Raw genomic sequence first — 18773 nt, 5'->3', positions numbered from 1 at the left:
AGCACATAACAAATTAGTGAAGCGTTATAAAGGTGAACTGTTAGTTTTAGAACAGGAAATTTTAACAGGAAAAAATTACAAAAAAGTATTCATAGCTTTATCGCATATTATCAGATGCATTAAGTTTTTCCGTTAAGTACTTTTAAACTTGACGTGGCTTTGTTTTATAATAATATGGTGGTTATTCCACCATATTATTAGAAATAATCAGATACCACACTATGGATCTGATTATGCATGGATGCCTGAATAGATGATGAATATTTTTGATTAGCTAAGTATACTGTAGTCACTGAGTGGAAACTAAACTGCTGAACATCTATCAGAAGGGACGAGTTGGTGTGTTGGTAATGACTGTTGTTGAAAGGGATAAAGGAAAATATTAGCGTAACAAACAAAGGGGACCTAAAGCAAGAAAAGGGGCCACAAACAGGAGAAACGATATAAGATCTTTGTCCTTGAGGAACCAGATAAAGATATTTTGAATAGAAGGTTGAGCAGAGAATAAATCCATGAGAAGTGTAAAATTACTGTCTTTCAGGTAATTTATAGCAATAGTGCCAAACACATTTTCTTTGGTGCTCATGAACAGCTGCTAACCCTGACAGGTGTCTGGAAAAGTTACGATTCAGAGTCACCTTCGGGACAGGAGTGATTTTTGAGTTATTTGACGTAGGAACTGAGGGGTCGCAAGAGATCTGCCAATTGCTGGGTTAGACACGCTAAGCACGCCTGTCTTCTCTAAGTGTAATTATTTAAATATGACAAGTTATCTTCCACACAACCGACATAAAGAGTTCTCATTTTTATTCTCTCTTCTTCGAAAGGCGTCAAGCTTAGCAAAAATTTGTGAATTACGTGAGCAGAATCCATACGAAACGTTTTCTTAGTGAATTTAAAAATCGACCTTTTATAAAGTATGATATTTTATGTTTTAATAGGCTTATAGGTAACCACACCCTGGTAACTCCAGCACATTTTTTTGATCTTCATTCCTTCTGTGCTTTATAATAATATCAAGTGTCAAAGTAGTTGTGACTTAGTTTCCTTAAGAACACGCGCCTTCCCACTTATGTACTTTCTTCTATTTTTATCTTTTCTGTGCTTTATTATGTCTGACTTCATCCTCTAATTAGCAATATGTTGACTATCGTCTGTCTCGCTTTCATTATTTCAAAACGACTTATAGAATATTTCTTGGTTTTTTTTTTTTTTTTTTGTAGCTTACTTTCCAAAAGTGGAAGAAAATATTTGAGATCATCAAATCAAAGCTATCAACACACTAATAACTTTTGTATTTGCCGTCCAATTCAAATTAAATTTGTAATAAATGTATTTGGGGGAGGGGGGGAATCGTATAAATCGTAAATTTTCCTGAACGACAAATCTTTCTTGTTAAAAAGTCTCAATAAAATTTGATTTTTCTGAATTGGATATTTTGCCGAAATTAGAACACCACAATTCCCTTTTTATTTAATTAGGAAATTGTTCCCATACGTGATTTCGCTATTTGAATACCATTATTTTTTTTAGCTGCCTCCGTAGCTTGAGTGTTCAGGAGCGGGAGTGCAGTAGCACACGCTCTTTGAGTCGACCGGAGTTCAAGTCCCTGACTTCTAAATACGGTCAGTCTGCCAACCCGCACTGGACCAGCGTGTCAGATTATGGTCCATTTCACTCAACATGAATCGTTGAGGAGGCTTCCATCCTGCGGTGGATTGATAATGGCTGCAGTTTACCATTACTTTATTTATTTTTTTTTAAATTCATTTATTCATATAAATCCCCTCTCCCCCACCCCGAACAGCCTAATGGATACCAGAGTGAGTTCTATTTTCCTATGACTTGAGTAATAGCATCCTGTATATAAAGGATTGTTTAAATGTTTCCATATTTGGAAAGTAAGCTTCATACTATGAGAAGTCACTTCATGAAATACACATATCTAATCGCGAGTAGGTCCACTTTAGCCTTCAGAATAGCCTGGATTCGTGGCGGAACAAATTCATGCCATAGGGTACCGGTACCCAAATGCTTCCAACAGTTGTTGGATAGTTGCGGATCTCTACTGTGAAGAGCTCGTTCCGCTCATCCCACAGGTAATCTGATGACGGGGGAAGCCACTGCAGTACACTAAAGTCACTCTTTATGTTCCCGGAACCAGTTCTGTAATTTTGGTCTTGTGACATGATGCATTATCCTGTTGTAAGGACTCAGTGGCAGATTGATACACTACAGCCATGAAGACATGCCTGTTGTCGGAAACACTTTCCAGATAATCTGTGGCATCAAAATGTTGCTTCACTGGTGTCAAGCCCAGCGTATGAGCTCGTATACTATGAAAACACTCCCCACACCGTTACTTCCTCACCATCATCCTGCATTGCTGGCACCTGGTAAGATGGGTCAATGGACTTAACTGTTTTCGCCATATTCTGGTCCTCAGAGTGAAACAGCAGCGGGAATCGGATTAGACCAGGCACAGTTTTTTTTCCAATCCTCCATTACCCAGTGTCGGTGTTCCAGAGTCCACCGTAACCACACCTTCTTGATTTTTTGCTGATAGGAGTGGAATGCGATTCGGTCATCGGCTGCGGTACCCCATCATTGACAAGGTCCGGCGAGTTGTGCGTTCTGAAACCCCTCTTTGGTTACCACTGTTTTAATTTATTATTTAACTAACTGTGCCTTTCTCTTACCCTGCACAAGTCGTGTTAGCTTCCGTTGGCCTCTGTCATTAACGAGTTATTTCTCAGCGCAGGATCGCCGTTGATTACTATTTGGTTATTGGACTAAGCTTGATAAACCCGAGACACAGCCGTACACGAAAACCCCAGCAAGGGTGCAGTTTCCGAGATAATCATACCAGTGTGCCTATTTCCGATTACAATGTCACTTTTGAAAGTCATTTAAGTCTCTCTCTCACTGAATTGCAAAATATAACATCCGTATGTGTCCTCCTGCTTTATATCGCATGGTACGAACATGTAATGTTTTACTGAAAGAGCACTCCATTTTATGAAAAGGGTACCCAATAAAGTGTCCACTCACTGAATTTAAACGTTACACAAATTTTTATAGTAGAATATCAAAAGTTTTACGTAAAATTCACTTAAAAGTTATTTTAATAGAATTTTTGATACAGATTCACAATGAGTTTTACATTACCTCGCGGCACTAGTGACATCTGATGGCACCGTAAATGTGAAAACATCCTTTTCAGACTGTGCACGTTTAATAAAGTGCTTCGTATGGATGGATCATTTTTATGTTCTTTGCCCCAATCCTTTCTCACTATGAGTTCTTCCGCCTGCGACTCATCAATCAATCCTGACATCAGTTGAGAGAGAAAGTATAGATGTTTCGTGTTGCAATCAATTGTAGCTGAGGAGTGACACTTAGGTTAGCGTTGACTCTTACTTATCGGAAAAGGATTGCCCTCAATTCGGTTTATCCACTGAAACACTAAGTATTCAAGATGAAGGAACTTTTGCATATACGTACGAGTAAGAAGACTATATTTGGTTGCCTAATTGAAATAATGAAAATAGCAATAGACTTTTTTGATTTACTGGGATATTAGCTGTATAGTCCTTATCCCAACCGATTCCCGAAAAATCTCCTTCATGGCAACATAAGTTTTAGTTTGCGAAGTGGTGCTGAAAACTGAGTGCATCATACCATACCATACCATACCATACCACACCACACCACACCACTCCTAGATCCGGGTGGCTGACTTTTCTTAATGGAGAGTCTTTTACTTTACTCATATCTGTATTTATTTCTTTTTCTGTTTTTATGAATTTAGTTTTAGTCCAATGTCAGCTAGGTATTGCTGTATAATATACAGTTTTGAATTAGTTTCTTAATTCACTTCTGACATAACTCAGATTGTATAGAAGTAGAGAAGAATTTGACATCGTTAGTATAAGTAAAAAAAAAAAAAAAAAAAATTCATATTATGCAATAAAGGGTTTTAGTGCCGCAGCGAAAAACAGATGACAAGACTTATCTTCTCTTTGTAGGATTTCCCAAGTAAGGGAATATTCTTGTTTTAAAATCTTGATGCTGGATGAGAGGGTGCCCTGTCAGCCAGACAGATTTAATTATGATTACATGGATACGTTTTCATTCTGTATCAAAATGCTTCAATATTCATGATCATTGCGTATAGGAATGCAAAAATTAATATCTTAATGTACGACGTTAACTTGGACCTTCTCGTGAAGGGTTCTTCGCATCCTAAAAAGCGAATCTAATAAATTCGTTATAGTGGATTTCTTTGATATACGCCGAACAACATGCATATAAGGAGGTCTATGTGCGTAGTAGTGCCAGTAGACGGCTAAGAGAATTGTCTTCTCAATTACCTTAAGCCAAGTTCAACCTATTGAAATGGCCAGAAATCGGAAAGATTTCTGAGGAGTTTTAAGTTTTGTGAGTTGGAAGATTTCAGTTCTTCCACATGATTGGTAGTACTGTACATATGTTTTAGGTGTGCTACCAATCATTGTTATCACCTAACCATTCGGGTACGACTTGCTGTCTTCTTCTGAATATTTAGTATTTATCTGGACCAGCGGTTGCTAATGCGCAAATTATGTTCATTTGGATAACAAAAATATCTGATAAAAATCACGGTGGCCACTAACAATTGCATTTATTAGCTTTTTAAGTGTATTAGTATTATTCAAATTCCATGTCTGGTCTTTGTGTTGAGTCCTATAAAAGCCGTCTCCATTTCTAGTCTTTGAGGTGGATTTGATCCATTTTCTCTTTATGTTTACCTATCTTTTTAGTCAATTTTAAATTATCCGCGATTTAATTGTAGTTTGTAGGTGGTAGATGACTTTCATCAACCGGTGAAATACCACCACTTTGCTTATTGGAGGCTTGAAGTGGTGAAACCCATGTTTAGTCTCTAGAGCAAAGTTTCCGGCATCCCCCTCCCCCCATACTTCTCCAACCCATGCACGGTACTAAGTACTATAGGTTTTGATATCTTTCGTGTTTGGGGTTTTCATAAAAAAAAAAAAAAAAAAAAGTTAGCTTTCTTCTTCACCTTCAAGATATATTTCCCTTTTCTCCATCTAGTTAATTCGGTTCTGTAGGCAACACGCAACCTGACAATTCCTGAAGGAATTTTATTTGGGAATGGAGGTTTTTTTGGAATATATACCAAAGTATAGTCCTATTCGAGATCCTGATCCCTTTAGATGTACCAACAAAAGCGATTTGATGTAACTCTTCCACAAAAATATGATGGCTTTCTCCACAGTTTTCTCATAGATGTACCCGTTAGCCGTATAACTTAAGGTGTCTAGTGTTACTTCTGATTTCATATATTATGGAGAATATTTTCTTGGAGATGTTTTGGTCCATGTTCTCATCAGCATCCCAAACTTGAAATGGCTTTCAAATTAAGTTTCTGCACATATTGTTGAATGTAATGCCAATGTAAATGTGGAACCTTCATTTGTCATATCAGATAAGAATAATTTTTCACTGTGAAAAATTTTGCGAAAATCAAAATTTTGAATTACTGATATTTAGATTGCACAAATTTTGAATCACCTAGTAAAATAGAGGACGATGTGGACATGTGTTGTATGTTAAGTAGGGTGGCTCTTAAACGTTAGTTCAACTCCTCCTCCGTACACTACTGATACAGAACTCTGTAAAATGGCCAGAAATGAGTGAGTGTAGTGCAATGTTTGTGCAGTGCGTGTGTGAATTTAGAATGGGCAATGATAAATACGAGTTTTTGAATGGGCTTTTCAAAGAAGCCATAGATACTTCTTATTTGTTCAGTTATCCTCACCGTCGGTTAGGTAATTGATTAAGAGCGTAATCTAGGGACATTTAAATAGAAATGGTATTCGAAGGACACGTAGCATGGTGTTTTAAGAAAAAATCCTGTTTGTAGGAAGAATTGTTCCCTACATCCATGATGTAGGGAACAATTTCGAGATAGTTTGTTTATTTTACGATTACTGGCAAGATTCTAAGATGGATCGCAAATTGGCTGCTGGGCAGAAGGCATAGGGCTTTGATTAATGAATATTCTTCAGATTGGTGTAAGGTCAGAATGGGTCTCCAATGATCGGTTCTTGGATCACTGTCGTTTCTGATTTTCATAAACAAATCGACGAAGGGATGTCAGCTTTGCAGATAATGTAAAGATTACGAGAGTCGGTAATAAGCAGCATTCCCGTAGAGTGACATGAAGGGTCAGAAAAATGGCAGCTATCTTTTAATGCAGCATATGCATGGTCTTGAAGAGTCAGAAACTTGGAGAATAGCAGCCCAAAAATAACTTATACACTTGGTTGGGTTGAATTAGAAAGAAAAGGATCTGGGAGTTATGATACCGGCGGATATGAAGTTCTCTGAGCAGTTTAAACAGGTGACCAGGGAAGCCCGTGGTGTCCTGTCGATGATTTATCGAACAAAGTACTGTATAAGGCAATTGTAAGACGGCATTGGAATACAGTGTTCAGGTATGGAAAACTCATCTCAAAAAAGACATTGAGCTTCTTGAAAGGGTCCAAAGAACTTGTTTTCTTATCTAGCAAAAGCTTGTGGCTTCCTTGCATTATATGACTACTAATAATACTAATACCAATTCACATTTTAATGTAGCCTTGGACAAAATTAGACTGTAGGACAAACTATTATATTATTATTTTCATAAACGTTTGGAGATTTGACCTTCACTAGAACCTTTTCTTATTTTTCCCCTTTCTGTTATATTTTTAAAGATTATGTAAATTTTGAAAAATTGACACATTTTTAATTTTGAACAACTCTCAAGATTATTTCTGTTTGCTTTTGTGGCTTTCATTCAAGCGTATTTTTATTTTTTATTTGGTCTTTACATCTTATTTCGTGTTATCTAATTTGATAACTCTAAATAAGATATAAGAAGAACTTCGCTTGATGTTCGATTTATTGTTTTTGCGCACCAGCAGCTAAGTCTATGATACATCTTGCCTTTGTTTCTACTCATGTAAATTGCATATATTGTACATTCAGTTCTTTTTTTCCTGGATGAAAAACCAGTTTTCGGGATGGGGCATTACAGACACCTAATATTCGACCACGGTGTGCCAAGTTAGTGATCGCAACTCGTGTGTCACCCGAAAAAGTGTATTCTTCAGGAATATGATGTAAATAAATAAACCTTGAAACAAGATAACCGTTTAGAACTCTTCTTTACAGTCCGATCAAAATTAAAATTGCAGTACATGGGGAAGGAAGGCCCTGTGATGGTTTGAGGAAGGTATTTTTTATTTAGTTTTGATCATCAGTCATCATGTAGAGAAAAGTAAAAAGTAGCCTCTGCACAGCTCGAAGTAGAGTTTTTTTTTTTTTTTTTTTTTCCCCCAATCCTTCTGGGATTATAACACTTAACATCTTTGCAGTCGCTTCACGTAGCTATAAGCTTTTCCAACATTGCGTTCCATTATTTTTCTAATTACAATCCAAATAACAAGAGAAAGCTTTATATTTCTGATGACTGTTGTATAGGGGATAGTTTTAATATTTCTGTAGGCAAATTTATCAATCACCACACCCTCTATGCATAGAGTAGTGAAGCGGATACAATAGACTTCATATTACCTATGAAAGCAAACGCTGATATTTTCTTCGGCACGAGATAATAAACTCAGACCTAACCCAGATAGAGAGTGGAACTGTTCTCTACGTCTACCGTACACATCTTGATCGATGCGCTCTCTTGTATTCGCTGCCATCTACCCTCCTTTATGTTGCATGTGTCGATGATGTTCACTCTCTCTCACAGTATCTCTTTCCTTCTCTCCTTTAGCAACTGCGTAACGGACATAATCGCCGGTGTGAAGATTAGCCTCCCGACGTTGGACGCGCGTTATGCACTATCCTGAAACAGATTTCATTCTGCTCACTTTCATTGAATAGAAATCTCGTCACTCTCCACCACTTGGCACCAAGTGCATGCGACAACGTTACTAAGCAACCATGATTACACACAGCCTCACATGTGCGTGCAACTGTTGTTTGAGAGGACAGTAACCGACGCAACTAAGCTGATGTCATTGAAATAACCCCGAAGAAGCCGAGGTAAGACCTCATTTTTTCTTTTTCTATTGGAAATGAATGCGCAGTATATGACAAAGAATTTCTTTTCTTATATAAAACTTTCCGCATTTTAGTTTCCTTGTTAAAGTCGCAGTGAATATTAAAATGATTGGGTCATCCAAATTTATCGACTACTATGTAATTAACTGTTTTCTTCCGGTCAGACTTACCCAGTAATTATTCGAAGTAAAAAAGTGCAAACGCTATAAATTTCGATGAGCCTCCAGCTCTGTTAAAAGCGATATGCATTATTATTATTTTTTTTTATCTTTGGTCTTGGTATGAATGTAAAAGACTACTTAAGTACAATCATTTTTCATTGCCTATCCAGCCAACGAGTCCAGGTTCGCCAAATGAAATTTTCTGCGCTAATAGAGCAGAGGTTTAGAAAGCATAACACCTTCCTACAAATTTAAATCGGTAATATTCGAGCTATTTAACTCCTCTGACCTAATGTAGTCGCCTTGGAGCATAAACAGAATTTATTTTATTTATTTTTTATACACATATTTATTTCACTTTATTAAATTTACTAAGAATTAGGGATTACGGTTTGAAGTAATCCATAATTCTTAGTAAATTTAAATTAATAATAAAGTAAAGTAAATAAAAAAAAAACAAGTAGTTTATAAAGTAAATTTATAAACTACTTGTTTTTTTTTTGGAAATATTTTAATAAGATGCAATTAGATATTTAAACCGTCAATTAAATGTATAATTGCGTATTATTAAAACATTATTAACAAAAAAAATTATAGCCATAGTTTGATAAAACTCCATAAAAGCTCCTTGGTCTAAATGGTTAACTCTAGCCCTTTCTACCTGGTCTGGAAGAACAACCACGTTAGCTACTATGGTGAAACTCTGACCTCATGGGATAGGCCTCGTTATAAATTTGGAACCCCAGGTCGAGTCTTCATACTTAACAAATACTCGGTCCTCGCTTTTAGCTGGTAGGCGTGTTATTAAAGTGACCAGAAAGGCTCCCTCTGTTCCATTTACAAAGCGGCCGGTTTGGTCCTGACTGACCAGCTGCCCTCTTGGTTAGTGGTTCCAGTTAAAGACGACGAAACCTGACCTCTTTGTGCTTCAAGCTACATAAAGACAACCGTCCAGGTGAAGCAACTAGCCAATCTGATCTCTGCCGTAAATTCTCAACGTTCAAGTACTACACAAACTTCCTCTTCTACCTTTTCATCTGTTATTCGTCCCTTATTTCTGAAATAATGTATTCACTCATTTCGAAAACAGGAATGTTAGATTTAATATCCCTTACCGATATCTATTATCTGTCCAGTCGTTAAAATCTGACACGTGTCTGACCCAACAAATACAGGGAAGGTTAGCACCGTTCAAAGGTTACCAACGGTGTCGTTACGTTTTTCCGAACCCTGTGCAACCGTCCAGGTGCAAACGAAACTGATGCATCCGTTTTCGTCATCGTTAAAATCATCGAAGCATGATGCCCTATTCAAGCTTTGGATCCAATGCAGTAACGCTTGCACACCCGGCTCTGGGAGGTACAGAATAAGTAATGCTTTGGAGATCTGTGATTATTACCGTGTCAGACTCGAAGGGTTTTTTCCACGTCAGGTACGTTGTTTGTGAGGCTATTATCAATTATAAATCTTGCAGGACGGAAAGCAACTTTTGTTTTCTGCTCACTGAAAACTGCTATTATTTCTTGCGGATTACCTAAACGCTGTTGGCGGTATAACAAGGATTCCATATATTTGTTATATGACCCCATATTTTCTTACTAAGCCTTTGGCGGCAAGTTAGGATGACTATTTTTAGAAGAGGAGATTTAACGAGGGGCTGTATTACTTATAATGCTGTAGTTACATTTTTAGTCATACAAAGTGATAATTTGTGCACTTCTACCAATTGATACATAAAACGAATTTTTCAGTGAATATTTTAAAGTAATTATTTAGTTTAAGATATATTATCTAATACAAACACCTTCAACTTCTGGAATGTGCTACCAATTCCTTAAATACTGATGTCCAGGTAATTCTCCAATGGGGTGAAGATAACTTAGTTAATTCCAATCCTTACAAAGTCTCTCCACTCTCTGTTTCATAGACGTTCTGCTGAATGCCGTTTCTTCTGAATTGGCTTCTATAATTACCCCTTTTCTCTTCCAAACCAGTTCGAGCCCGTTCCACAACCACTCAACGTCCTTTTACTATCCAACTTCAAACTCACAGAAGCAGCTGTTTTTCTTCCTCATTTATCCCTTCAATTTCCGTTTTCCGGAGCAACCTCCCGTCACACATTTCCTGAAAATTGCAATCTACAGAAATTCAAGTGTAATGTCAACAAGTATCGTCTCTCATCTTCTCAACCTTCAATCCACCCACGGTACTAGGTTCTAATACTTTTTCGTATTTGGGATTTTCATAAAAAAATCTATATACAGTGTATTTATTTATTATCATTATTAATCAACCAATTAGTGGTTTAAACATAATCAATTCCAGTACTTCTTAAGAATCAAAGAGTTGACATGTCACACAAACAATTTCAAGGTTGACAGTTGAATTTTTTGGTTGACTGTGTACCCTCGTTGACAGCACAATGGTTATAATCATCGTTCTTTCACGTTGGGTGGGAAAGGCTTCAGTTCGAATCCAGTCAATGAAGAGAGGAATTTTATGGGCTTTTCTCACAATGTCGTTAGTCGGGTTCAGACGATGGTTGCGTGCTATTTTATCCAGGAAAGTCACTTTTCGTCCAGTAAACAGCAAACAGACCGAAGCATTAAACCAATTAGAAGCATTAAACAATATACTGATGCCTCAGCGTCTTTGTTGCTTTGGCGCTTAACCTATGCCTAGCCTAAGGTTGACATAAACAATTGAATAAGGCCCAGTTAATTGTTATTAGGTATTAATGTAATAACTGATTTAGAAATGAGCAGAAGTAGTTTGAGAGAAATTCACTAATGAATAGAACACGCTTTTAGAGTTTGAGTATATTGTTCAACGTGATTGGTCACAGACGGTGCTCTTTATTTAATTGAATTTTTTATTGTTTTACAAGGCAGAGTTCCACTAGAACAGTTCTGGGCTTATCGATTAATTTGGTGATTGATTGTCCTTTTGTTAAAAATTTGTAGTCATTCTGTTGCGATGGGTTTTGCTGGTCTTATAGCCATTGTTTGTGCAGTGATTTGATCATCCTGTATATTGTTTAACCAAGAAATGTTTCTTTCTCAATTTTTAGTCTGCTCATGTAGCAGTGGTATCATCACCGTCCTCCCCACACCGGGTAGAAAGTATCCGGGTTCGAATCCCGTTGATGACTCAGGGAACGTTTATGGGCTTTTTTTTCACTCCGTGGCCGAGTTAGTCGGTCTCAGGCGTAGATGGCAAGGTTCCCCCCCCCCCGGAAAAAACTGGAGTTTTTCGTCCAGCAAAGCAGACAAATCGACCAGAGAACACACGCAATTTACGGACACAATACACATGGGTAGCTAAATTGACTTTCTCGGGGACCCTAATATAATGGTTTTCCCCCCTCAATTTTCAAATAGTTTATTCATTACATTATAATACATTACACATCATATAACAGATTATTTAAGAAGTCCCGGATTTTATTTATTTCCCCCCCCCCCAAAATCCAGATCTTTGAGGTTCTACTGCGACCACATTTGCGGAAGGAAAAATTAATTTTCTGTATTTATATCAATTGTGATGCGTAGGGCCCCTAGGCTGCTGCCCCTGTAACCACCTTCTGGGCCAGCTCCGCAATTAGCAGTATGTTTTTCTTGAAGGGTGGAGAGGGAGCGATTGTACATTTTTGACTATTGATAGTTTTTAAATTCTCTAAGGCGTCACTGTATATATTGTCTTTCAAAAATTGCGCAAATTCTGTAATCAGTTTGATGGATAAAAAACCCGAGTCTCTGAAAAAAATCCATGCAACTCTCGCCCGAGATTAATTCGGCCACAATTTGAAGGAGGTCCATAAGAGCTCCTCGTATTGAAACTTCAACTCAGTTCTCTTTTCACATAATATGAAAGGTCGGGCGATCATAACCACTGTGCTGTCTAAGAGGAAAGTGAATAGCAAGGCCACTTGTTGCAAAATGACTGGCTTTTCTTCAAGAAATGGTGGTGCTTTCTTCGTATTGCTGAGTACAAATGCTTCTCCAGAAATGAATTGGAATTTACAGTGTTGAATTGTGGAGCAAAGTGCTGTTCCAGACGATCAAGAAAACACAAGAAAATAGGATTCTATCTCGGCAAAATAAGAATCATTTACGAGACAATTTTCCACGTTATTATCAAAGCGTGCAATGGCTGAACAATACGAGCTTTAAAGATATTTTTTGGTGGAAACATAGCTCACGCAAGATGTCAAGGACAGTGAATTTATCCCACCGGATTTTGATGTTATTCGTACGGATAGACCGGATAAGAAAGGCGGTGGGCTCATAATCATCTGCAAAAAAGAGATTCCCATCTCTAAAATTAAAGTTCCGTTTAATGAAGGTATTTTCCTCCATTTGGGCAGTGGCCAAACTTTGTCGTAAGAATGGCGATGTTATTGCAACCCATAGAGCATATCAAAGACAGATAAATGTCTCAAGGCCTCCCTAGTTGAAGAAGAACAGTATTAAACATTGTAAGGCCTTTCTCAGAAAGCTACTTAACTCCTAAACCTAGAAGTCGTCATCCATCAGCATAACAAAAAAAAAAAAAAAAAAAGTGATTCGAAGAACTAATGAGGTGCAACAACAAAAAACCAGATGAAATTCGTTGGAATTATATGGCCGCCATAGCTGAGTGGTCAAGCGCGAGGATGCATACGTACACGTGTCTTGAGTGAGTGACCGGGATTCAAGCCCGTGACTGCTAAATATGATGCTGTTTCTTGTATTATTGTGAACTCCTCTGAGCGTGTGATCGTCCCGGAATATAAATAGAAAATTTATTTTCATTTAGTACTCGCTATACATCTTGTGTGACTGGTATTAGTATTAGTAATGGCCGTATGGTGCAAGAAAGCCTATGGCTTATGCTGCACCAGCCAAAAAAAAAAAAAAAAAAAAAACCGAATAAAACAATGATAAAAAAAACTAATAATTAATAAAAGAAAAGGAAATTAAACCTATCATCTTATGCGTTTCCCTCACCCGAAGGTACTATCCAGATGACCTTTGAATTTCCCCAAACTGTCAGCCTCTACCACCCATGTAGGCAACTTATTCCAGTAATTTATAACTCGCTGGTTAAAATAAAACTTCCTGCAGTCCAATCCAAACATCTCCCTCTGTAACTTGAATCTATGTCCCCTAGTTCTAGCATCATTTATAATCTTGAAAATTCGTCCTCATTCATTTTACTGATGCCTCTCAGAGCCTTAAACACCTCAATCAAATCTTCTCTAAGGTGTCTAGTTTCCAAACTCTGCAACCCACATATTCGAAGTCTTTCTTCATAAGGGGACGCCCTTTTGCCGATCTCACCAGGCGAGTTACCCGTCTTTCTTTAGGTGCGGTCTCCACACTTGAACACAGTATTCCAAGTGTGGTCTAACAAAAGCCTTATATAATGGGATTATCACGTCCCTATCTCTACTTGCAAAAGTTCGATAGATCATCGATAGGACACCATGGGCCTTCCTTGCAACCTGTTTACAATGCTCAGAGAATTTCATGTCTGACCGTATCGTAACACCCAAAGTCCCTATTCTCTGCCGTAAGGGAAACAGACTCCACCTGTTTCCCTATGAAATCAAACATCTGCATCAGCTGGAACCATAAGACTACCAGAACCATCGCCATTTCGCCCAGTGAATTGACAAGGTTGCACAGAACAGAATGGTTATTTAACGTTCTATGGGCGGTTGAGGCGCTTTTTCACATTGAGGGATCTGTAATAGGCACAAATTGTCCAATTTTGACTATAGAAAACCCGTTATGTGCACTTTGAGGAATCGCCTGTCCGTTAAAAATGTTATTGTATGGTGTGTACTTATGGAACACACCATTATTTTTCCCTTTTTCTTTGAAATCATTAATAATCGAGGACAGTTTGAGACATGCATAATTAAAGGCACACTATATTTTAGCCTATTGAAACCAAAATTATCCTAGAGATTAACGAGCGGACTTACATGGAAACATAATTTTTATGCAAGATGATGCTCCGTCCCACATGCACAATGATTTCAAACAGCCTCTTATGAAAAACCCTAATGGAAGAGTGAATTACCTGGCCTGTAAGATCGTCGAACCTAACTCCAGCAGACTTCTGGCTGTAAGGATATCTAAAATACTATGCTTACAAAAGTTTCCCTTCAACTCTTTCAGATTTGAAGGATGCAATCAGTCGGTAGGTAATGAACATTCCATCGAGATTTTGAAGGTAGCTGTGGAGAACACAATACTCCGTTTTGATTGCTTATTAGAAAATAATGGTGGACACATGAGGATTTGATTGTCAATAAAGATTGGTGAAAATTTTACCTTTGTGTTATTTTTCTAAATTAATCACTTTGCATGCCTTTCCTGTGGTCAAATTTCGAACTAATTTTTTATTGTTTATGAAAATCCTGCATATACATGCGGTTGGTCGTTGTAGAGTTTAGGCGCATCAGCAATTTAGGTTATATTCCGCCGTATATATTATGTTTGTAAATTGCATGTGTTCTGTGGGGGATTTACTCTTCGCCGTGCAAAAACCCAAGTTTTTGGGAGTGTAAAACCATGCTACCCTCGCCTGAGACCGACTAACTCAGCCACGTTGTGATAAAGACCCATAAAAATTCCTCGCGTCATTGACAGAATTCGAACTCGGGTCTTTTCCACCCAGTGTAGGGAGGACGGCGATTCTACCAACTGTGCTACCCAAGAGGGCATATACAATGCAAAAAAAAACAAAAAAAAAAACGTTTTTATACGAACTATAATTTTTGAGTTATTAATTTTTAAGTGGTAAAGAACTTTATAATCACCGATTATAGACGTAAAAATAAAAAATTATAAAATTTAAAATATAATTAATTGAAGTTACATGAGGATTTAATTTATATATTATAGTTAATATTGAAATATACCAGCTCCTAATAGGTCTATTTATCTTCAGCCTCTCATTAAACTTAATCCTGCTTTGGTCATAATTGGATGGAGAATTCTTCTGCTACGAGACATAACTTGTGTAAAAGAGTGAGCAAATCAGGCCTCACTAATTACTACAGCTCTTAAGCTAGACATTCTAGTTATAATTTGATGAGGAGGAGTTTTGTTTCTGCTTCCTGTTTGTAAAGAATAGTTCAGCTCATCGTTAACTGTCATCCTAATTAGTCAAGTGAGCGTCTCTGTACACAGAATGGACTGTTAATTTTTGGCAACAAGTAGCGTCGGAATTATTAAAAATGAAATGTATTGAAGAGAAAAGTCCTTCCACGGGAATCCAAGGTCAGAAAAATATAAAACGAAACTCCTTGTATTAATGATCACTATGATTAGTTTGTGATGATGCATGAAAGGCAATTTGTTTGTACTAGAGCAAATGCCATACTTGTGAAACTTTAATTGACTCAACTGATGGTGAAAAGGCTACGCCTTCTTCCCAATATTAACGGACAATTTTCCTACATCTTCAGAGCAAAGATTGGAGTGGCAGTCACCGAACAGTTTCATTATCCTAAATGCCTTTCTGTAGTAGTAACATCGGTAAAAGACTATTATTGATTAGATGTGTCAATAAGTGAGGCCTGCATCAACAGCAACACTTGGGTAATTATTTAACAAAGGCGAATGCTTTCTAAAACACCATTTCATTATCGCACTTTTGATTGGATAAACAAGCTACTGCTATTCTTGTTTCTCCCTTTTCTTCGAAAGGAAAGACGGAGACATTAAACCCGCAACAGAGACTATGAACTCTTTGTTGGCTTCTATTCTTTCAGGGAATCTTGACTTGAGTAGCTGAACCTTGACAAAACAAGGGGTAATGAGAAGGAAAAAAGTGGTTAAAAAGAAAAGAAAGTCTCTGCAGGAACCGCTTTTTACCACATGCAGTGTTCACGACTTACTCCGAGTGTTCTGGGATAGATTCTCCGGATGGCGAGGTGGGGGAAGGACATTCCTTTGGTACACTCAAAGGAGGAGAGCGGAAACTCTATTCATATTTCCTTCCGCTCATTCTGCAGCAGTGTGTTTACCAAAGAATGTTTGGGATCTAGGAGAGGTCGCCAATGCCCTGTTTCTCGAGGGATGGGACGAAGTAACAGCTGGCTGGCTACCTGTTACAACTGCAGGCGGGCGAGGAGATAGCAAAAACGCAGGTGTCATGACCTCAAATTCCTTCCAACTGCCCCGCTGCTATTATTATGGTTGTGACCAGCTGCTTCTGGTGACGCCGGCATTTGACAAGGAGACGCAGAATAGGGGTGTTGGAACAAAATACGGCCCCTGGCAGTGGAACTCGGAATCGACCTTTGCCTTAATGGGCACACGCCAGGTAGTTTTAATGGACAGGTAATGGTAGTAATTAGAGAGTTTACTTGTACTGGTGACCGTTACGGTGCTCGAGGCTACTCTGATAAGATTATGCAGCAGCGACATCTAGAATCTTAAGACACAGAAATAGGTGGGCAAAATTTGGGCATAATTATACAGTTAGAAGTGGTGGTGGTAATTTGGAAAGAGAAGGAAGGATGAATTTTTTTTTATATATCCACATACCCTCTTACTATATTAGAGAGAGAAAGTGACACCGGACATGCGCTTTGTTGTCATATGCAGTAGTTTCTTGTAGTATTTAGTAGGGTTTCAAAGTCCATTCTGTCTAATTTTACCAATCCTTTCTTTACAAATATTGGATAAGTCCCAGTACTCTCATTCATATTGTAAAACCACTCTGCGTTAAACGTAAACAACAACAACACGAAAATACTACTAAGTTAAGAATCCTGGACATATTGCAGGCTAATGAGACCAGTTCGTACCTCATTTGGGATTTAATTACTTCGAAAAAGAGAACCTTCTAGCAGTGTGAGGGTAATGTGAGATAATTACCGACTGCAAAAATGTTAAACAAGTGCTTTTCTTCAAAACACTTTAGACATCTTTAATAGTCCTTGTATCGATCTGGCCTGGTTCTTGAAAAAATGAGTCTTACTAGCCTTAAAAAAAGCTTTTAGATACTGCGTAAAGTTAAATCCATTGTGAGGTTTTTGTTGATGTGTCTGCCAGCTGTGTATTGGTTTAATGTAAACATGGAAGAATGCCTTTGCCTTATATAAAATCTGCCTATAACTAAGTATTTTCTATTGTTTTTGATCTATTCCTTATCTTCGTGTCTATCTTAATATCTGTACTGTGAAATATTTATGTAACACATTTTTGTAAACAATCTTTGCACACCTAGGAAAAATAATTCTTATTAATACAAACGAGGACTGATTAAGAAAAATAAATAAAATAAACATGTTTTCGTAAAAAGACATAATTATAGAACAATGCCTAAGAACATTAGTGCAGTACTTCTTGATAGTCAAGCACCACATTCACGCACTTGGCCCACCGTGTCACGAGTGCAGTCATATCTCTGTTCTAACTTTCAGGGGCATTCCTATTCAACACGGTTTCAACACACCGGTTGAAACCGTATCGAATAGGAATCATCGTCACCCAGTCTGTCCCCTGCCAGATGTTTTGTCAAAGGCCCGAACAAATAAAAGCCAGAATGAGCAAGGTCGCATATATATGCATGATGGTAAGCCCTTCCTACCGTAACGATGTAATCATTGTCGTGTGCAAACGGCAGTGTGGGGTGTTGCATTGTCATTCAATAAAAGCATCCTTCCTCAAAGGGATCCTTGGCACTAGGTCTGTGCACTGTTCACAGTTACTGATAATGAAAGCAATCCTTTGTTTTTCCGCGTTTCCAGTACGGCAGCCATTCTGGATTCTCACCTGATGTGAAGAGTGTACAGTAACATGAATAAAACAAGTAATATATAAAAAAAAAAAATTTTAAGTCAATTCCTACTTAGGTCAACAAAGAAAAATTTTATTTTAGTTAATTTTTATTAAATAATTACAATTAATATAAATATGTATATACATATAACAGAATCACAATATTAAGTGGCAAAATAGAAAGCGAATTTCCTTGCAATTTTCCATTTTCCTTTCTATATATGGTGTTGGACTATTATTTTTATTCACATGTTTCATTTTCCATTTTGTTCCCTCCTTGACTCAGACTAGAACCCAGAATGAAAAAAGAATCTGCTAAATATCTTATATAAGAGAAATTTTTTTCTCCCATATAAAACTAAAATTAATTAATTAAATTTAATTAATGAATTAATATTTGAAAAAACTGTATTAACATCAAGTGTCATCCACTACAAGTTTAAAAAAATTTATTTGAACTTGAGTGGATGAATAAAAAGTATTTTATTAACGATTGAAAATTTGAACAAGATATATAAATATATATAGGGAGAGTGTGAACTAATAGTAGGAATTGAAAAAACGTTTGTATGCGTGTCACTATTTTGGGGAAGGCACAGTTATCGCCCCAAAACATCCGTTATCTTACATTTTGAGCAACTCTCATAGATCCTACTGTCGAAAAATGGGGTGATGAAAGGTTTAATCATTATACCGTTTGAAT

The 18773-nt window shown here is 37.4% G+C and overlaps 1 protein-coding gene across 2 annotated transcripts in view; it reads left to right on the top strand.

Moving 5' to 3' along the window:
- LOC150078188 (uncharacterized) overlaps positions 1-18773 on the top strand; it is a 125333-nt gene that overhangs the window by 12998 nt on the left and 93562 nt on the right. The window contains exon 2 of one of the 2 annotated variants that reach the window (XM_090385271.1): positions 7835-8106. The exons of the other annotated variant lie outside the window; for it this stretch is intronic. The gene's annotated coding sequence lies outside the window, so the exon portion shown is untranslated. The remainder of the gene's footprint in view (positions 1-7834; positions 8107-18773) is intronic. 2 annotated transcript variants of the gene reach the window in all.

This window comes from Mastigoproctus giganteus, chromosome 11 (assembly GCF_048544385.1).
Source record: "Mastigoproctus giganteus isolate SK-2022 chromosome 11, ASM4854438v1, whole genome shotgun sequence".
In the NCBI taxonomy this organism is placed as follows: Eukaryota; Metazoa; Arthropoda; class Arachnida; order Uropygi; family Thelyphonidae; genus Mastigoproctus; species Mastigoproctus giganteus.
This window is presented reverse-complemented; position numbering and strand designations above follow the sequence as displayed.